The sequence below is a fragment of the Cynocephalus volans genome, chromosome 12 (assembly GCF_027409185.1).
Source record: "Cynocephalus volans isolate mCynVol1 chromosome 12, mCynVol1.pri, whole genome shotgun sequence".
In the NCBI taxonomy this organism is placed as follows: domain Eukaryota; kingdom Metazoa; phylum Chordata; class Mammalia; order Dermoptera; family Cynocephalidae; genus Cynocephalus; species Cynocephalus volans.
This window is the reverse complement of record NC_084471.1, coordinates 82,744,140-82,750,642: the sequence shown is the minus strand read 5'-3', so window position 1 is coordinate 82,750,642 and position 6,503 is coordinate 82,744,140.

Genomic DNA, 6,503 nt, shown 5'->3' with positions numbered 1-6,503 from the left:
CTAAACAGACCAGCTTCATGAATATCTGAGTAAGAGTGTCTCAGGAGGAGAAAGTTCAAAGGGTCTTAAGGCAAAAAATAAGCTTGGGTTATTTTTAAATGAAGCGGGTCGCGGGGGGGAGAGATGAGAAAACCTGCTAAAGATGCCTGCAAGGAGAATGATGTAAAACAGAGAGGAAAGAAAGGGGCGAGATCACTTAGGGCATTGAAGTCCATGATAAGAAGCTTGGGTTTTTATGGTGAGTGTAACGGGAAGCAAATAGAGGATATTAAGCAGGGTTATGACATGATTTCACCATTTTGGTCTTCGTGTTGGCCCTAGTAAAACCCTTTGGCTGCTGTGTGGAGTAATGATTGTAAGACAAGAGTGAAGCAGAAAGACAAGTAAGGGAAATACTCTAGTACTATAGGTGGAGGATGTAATTCTTTAGATTAGGTAGTAAAGAGAAGTGGATGGACTGGGTATATATTTTGAAAGTAGGACCAATAGAATTTACTGAATAATTGGGCGGGGAAAACAGAGACACCAAGGGTGGCTCCTACGTAGTTAGTGAGCCACAGGGGACGATGGGAAGGGACAAGTCTAAGGGTAGAAATCAACATTCCCCTTTTGATCATGTAAGTCTGTAATGAGATATCAAGGTGGAATTGTCAAGTGGGCAGATGGATATACCCATCCAGAGGTCTGGGGAGAAGTTTGCCCCAGAAGTTGGGGACAAATCAATATAAAAATGACACGTGGCATCCAAGAGCTGCAGGACCTTATCTAGGGAGAGAGTGTTGATGGGGAAGAAAACCCAGGCTTGTGCTCTGGGCTACTCCAAAATGTAGGGGCCTGTTAGAAGGCGAGGAGCCAGTAAGAGAAGCTAAAAAGCAGTGGCCAGAGGAACTGGATGAGTGACCCCTACCTGGAGAACTACGCAAAACCATCTCCACTCAACCAGATCCCAGGGGTGGCAGTAGGGAACCCTAGACATGCCAGATCAACTTTCACACCTGGGCTGAATGAAGGTTTAGAGTCAGATATTTCCCATTTATAGAAAAATGTTTAATTTGTACTTCTTGTATACCTGAATCTGAGTGAGATTCATGCTCACCGCTAACATAATAATTACATAAAATTTCATAAGAAAGAATGAAATACTACCATTTGCAACAACATGGGTGGACTTAGAGAAAATTATATCGAGTGAAATAAGCCAGGCACAGAAAGAGAAATACCACATGTTCTTACTTATTTGTGGGAGCTAAAAATAAATAAATAAATAAATGATTGCATAAACAAATGAAGGGGTGGGGGGGAGAGAAGACACAACAATCACAACAATGCCTTGAACTTGTTAAGACAAGTGAACAGATATGATGTAGTGGTGGGGGAGGGGAGGGGAGAGTGGGAGGGGAGAAAGAGGAATGGGTAAAGGGACACGAAAATCAACTACAATGTATATTGAGGAGTTAAAATAAAAAATAAATTTTAAAAATTACATACAATTTTAGATGTACCTTTTTTTGGCAGCTGGCCAATACAGGGATCGAACCCTGGACCTTGGAGTTATTAGCACCACATTCCAACCAACCAAGCTATAGATGTTTATAATTAACTAGTTTATTTTTACGTCTTTGTATAAATTATAAAATAATTAGTGTTCTGAAGGCAAAGAAAAGACTAGAAAAGAAGATGAGAAGGGAGCGTACCTGAGATGTGGCCTTACTGGAAGGTCTCTCTGAGAAGCCTTCACGACGAGAAGACAGTTCCAGAGCGTGAGCTCTCGTGATCCTGAAAGGAGGCAAAATTGTTGCCCACAGGTGAGAAAACAGAGTTGAAAGAGTAACAACCCAATTTAAAGCTTGAGAAACAGAAGGTATGTGAAAATGGCTAAAACAAAAAACGAAAACACCCTGAGGAGACTTGGGGGGAAGCTCAGCCCTCACAGAGAAGAAGGTGGATTAATCGGTGTTTGAAAAGGTTAAGGATACAAGTAGATCGCAGCTCTTCTCAACTGGGGTGCCTCGTTGCTCATCTGAACCAGAACACAAAACATGATTTGAGTGACTGGTTCTTAATTGGCACAAACATGGTCAATCGAGACTCTACAATGGGTGGCACTGCTCTAGATGGGTGGGGGAGAAGTTCGTGAATTCCATGAAGTTGGGTGACCGGGGCACTGGGGTTTAGTTACTCTTAGAATCCCTGTTGGAAAAAGGCCTCTTGTAAAGACATGTGTTGGGGAAAAAACAATAATTGTAACAGAGAACAAGAATTAGTGCCTAAAATTTAAAACAAAAATGGAGGGAGATCTCACCCAGTGGAATTTCAGGCCTCACTGAGCCAATGTGGTATTTTTCTGGAGTGGAAGGAAAGCCCTTCCAGACATCGATATCCTGTCATTCATGTTTACAGCCAACTTGTTCTCTGCTGCTCCTTAAGATAATTGCACCCACCTTGCTCATGGCAGATGAGCTCAGCCACCTGCCTCTATTATTTCAGGATCCTATCATCCCCCTGGCTAGCAGTGGGCTTAGTTTTTTAACAGCATCTCTACCATCAACCCTGACCTTCAGAGCTCTGGACAGCAGCTACAGAGCTTCTTGGTGATTCTGGTCCCCTTCTCAACAGGCTGTGCCTTATCACGTGGGTAAATGGAGTATCCTCCGGGCCCTCCCATGGAACATCTAGGTGGGAGGTTTTCTGGCCTGTTGAGCATGAAAATCCAGTTTGTCATGCCTACTCTGGACATTTTGATTCTGTCTTCCATCATTTGCCATGGTGGTTCTTTCAGTTCCACCTCACCAAATATGGGCATCCTTACAGTGTATTAGCGCCATCTCCTGGAGTCCTTGCCAAGGTGTAAATCCTGTACCATGTGAAACATTCTCATAAACTCTCCCTTTTCCGATTTTATAGAGACTACTTCAAAAAGTTCGTGGAAAATAGAATTGAAAGATAATACAGGGCTGGACAGTTAGTTCAGTTGATTAGAGCGCAGTGTTGTAACACCAACGTCAAGGATTCAGATCCCCATAGCATCCAGCCAACAACAACAAAAAAAAGATAATACAAATCTCTCCATGACCTTTCTGAAATACCCTCGTATTCTGTCCCCCTTGATTCAGCACCCTCAGGATCCAGTCCTATACATACACTCCTGGTTCCTGATGTTACATGTTGACCAGGGCCTGCAACTACTTAACAGTATAGTCCCTTTTCACCATTCACAGGCCCAGCACTTCTGTGGCTGTGTTATGTTTTGATTTGACCCTAGTTATGGGTCTGATGGTCGAGAGGACAGGTGGAGATGGATCCTGAGCAGAGCATGGGTTTTCTTGCAAGGCAGGATCTTCCACATGATCTTCAAATAAACAGGAGGTACTAGCCTTTAACATGGAGGAGTGGGTCACTTCTGCAGGCCCAGAGGGTCCAATGGAACCTGATAATTCAAGAGTTTTTAGTGCATGGACCCAAATGTCCCCATCCAAAGTCTCAGAGTCTTACTCCTTCCAAATCAGTGCCCTGATCTGGATACAGCAGAACCAGCTGGAGTTGAGAATTCAATATTTTCTGGAACTTTACTACCCTTATCATGCATAAGTCCTCAGCTTGGGTTATTTTTCATCATAAATTAACTCCTAAAATAGGTCCTATAATAACAAAAAAAAATCCTTTATTCTATAATCTGGGACCCTATAAAGAATAAAATTTAATAATTTGTAGTTCTTAAAAATTGAAAACTGCCCTCAAAAAATTTTACCAGTTCAAAAGAGATTCATAAATGAATTATGTAATTTTAAACAATTCTCACTAGATGGAGCAAGTTACAAATAAATACATTTCCATATATCCTCAATTTCTGATCTTAAATATACATCAAATGTGTATTCTGTGTGTCTAAACCTATGTGGTCAATATGAACATATTTTTTAAACTCTCAGATACTTTCAATTAGACCTTAAACAAACTTCTGGAGTGAGCTTACGTATCTCCTTACCGTTTCCAAACATTTTGAACATTTGACATATTTGTGCATAATTCTAGGGCATTCAGATATGATGTCACTTTATGTGCTTAGGAAGAGAACCAGACTATGACTATAAGCTCCCCTCCAGCTCTCTCTGACCTACAGAATTATCAAGTTTGAAATATGAAATATAGAAGTATAATTTATATAAGCAATAATTAGAAATACATTAGCTTAGAGTTACTTTAAAATGCTTTCGTAATGCATGGAGTTACAACACGGTGAGCCATAAGGAATTCAGCACATCTTGGTTTGATTCCATCTTGTAAAATAAGGGAGCTTGACAACAGAGGACACTATCAACACTATGTTTAAACATGATTTATCTTATCAATTTAGGGCATTCTATAGTGTCATTAGCTACATAAAGTTCCCTTGTTTTCAAAAGGGAACTGGTGGAGGGGAGGAGAACTAGTTCCCAAATTTTGCCACAAGGAACTTTGTATTATTGTTTTTCTCAACTATCCCAAACAGAATTATATCTGTTGCTTTTTTTTTTTTTTTTTTTTTTTTAACTTCATTGACTTCTGAAATCTGAAAGTTTTCTTCTCATTCTCATTTTAATTTCTTGACTTGGTGAAGACTGGGACAAAATAACCAGAAGCAAGCAGGAAATACCAAGAGTTGATGGCAAGGTGATACAAAGTAAAACTCTCAAAGTCAGTGACAGGGTCTGAATTTCAGCTCTACGGTTTATTAGCTGTGTGATCTGGATAGATTTCATGGCCCCTGGAAGCTACCCCTCCTCACGTGTAAAATGGAGACGTTAAGATTCTTGCCAGGCTTCACTGCCTATAAACCTGTAAAGCACTCGACGTGTGGAAAGCCTTCAGAAAATGTTGGCCATTATGCCAGTGAGACAATGCCAGAGGGGTCGGAGTGGCAGAATCCCAGGCTGTGTTCCTGGACCCAACTCGAAAATCAAACAAAGCATTTTGGATCAGAAAGCAACTTCGGAGATCATCAAACCCAATCCTCTTCCTTTTGAAACGATGAAAACTGGGACCAGAGAGGCTCTGTGGTTTTCAAAAGTTCACACCATAACCTGTCCACAGTAAGAGAGCCACAGCGATAGATCTGAGGTCGCCTCACTGCCAGACCCCTGCTCGTTGTCAGGGCTGCAAGTCCTTGACCTGCACACTCTTCTGAGAAGAGGGCACTTGGCCGGAGCTCAGCAGAGACAACCAGAGCGCCAGAGGAGGACGGCGTTTCCTTGGGGACGGAGACGAAGGAGGCGGCCCTCTCTAGCCTGTGGAAGAGGTTATTCCATCCCTCTCTTCTGCACGCTGGTTTCTTTTGGGCTTCACCTTCTATTCTCTCCTTTGGGCTAGTGTGGTAGGAACTGATTGGGGGGGGTCAGTGGGATCCTGGTCTGCCCAGAAGCAAGGATATGAGGAACAAATTGCTTAAGGAAGGAGGTACTTTATCAACTTTGCTAGCTTCTTCCTTACTAGGGCAGTCCTCTTTCCCAGTCCTAAAACCGTGGTGTGGCCGTAGAAGAAAAGCAGCAAAGCAGATTGATGCTCTCTCCTCTGTGCTTCAAACTAAAGGGGCCCAGAGATCCTGGGATTCACCTGAGGTCTGCACAGATCACTGTAGTAACTGGCCACAGTGGATCCGGAGCCAAAGTCCCGGCCAGCGGTAAGGTATGTTCATCGGCCTGGAATGACCGCTGTGGAGGCCTGATGGCTCAAAAACTGAAGCCGTGGCTGCTTTTCTCCCAGATTACGATGATCGTCCAGCCTCCTCCCCGCCACGGGTTTTGTATTCTATGACCTCCCCCTGTATCTTTCCACCAACATCTGCGTGTACTGTTTATGTTACGCTCTAGGAAAAGGAAATAGCCGTTTCACTTACTTTTCTGCCTTTGAATCATAAATCTAAGACCTTAGCTGTAGAGCAAATTGGCTGATACCAAAATTATCCCTTTTCCAGAGCTGGCTGGTTAGCTCACTTGGTTAGAGCAGGATGCTGATGACACCAGGGTCCAGGGTTCAATCCCTGTACTGACCAGCCACCAAAAAAAATATGTGTATGTCCCTTTTCCTAAGTCTTTCTCTTTGCACTCTTCATTCAGTGTTAAATGGCAAAACACTTATGTTCTAGAAACCAGTTGATTTAATGTGGGACATGTGAATTAGTATCAAATAAGTAAAGTAAATGATTCAAATGAAATGATTTCTATTGTTTTTCCTGAAAATCTTCTATGGCATAATTTTGAGAAACTATTTTTAGGGAGAAAAAGGACAAAAAAATTGTTATACTTTTAAAAACAATGTAGAGACTAGTGATGTACTTAGTCAGAGCTTCATTTTTTTAAATAAAATAATATTGAGTCAAAGAGGAAAATAAATGTAACATCAAACTACTTGCAAAATAATGAAAATGAGAACAATATATAGGAAACATAGTTTACAGGTTGTAGCCAAGCTATAGTCAGTGGTAAACTTGTAACCTTAAATGTTTCCATATTTAAAAAAAATTCAAC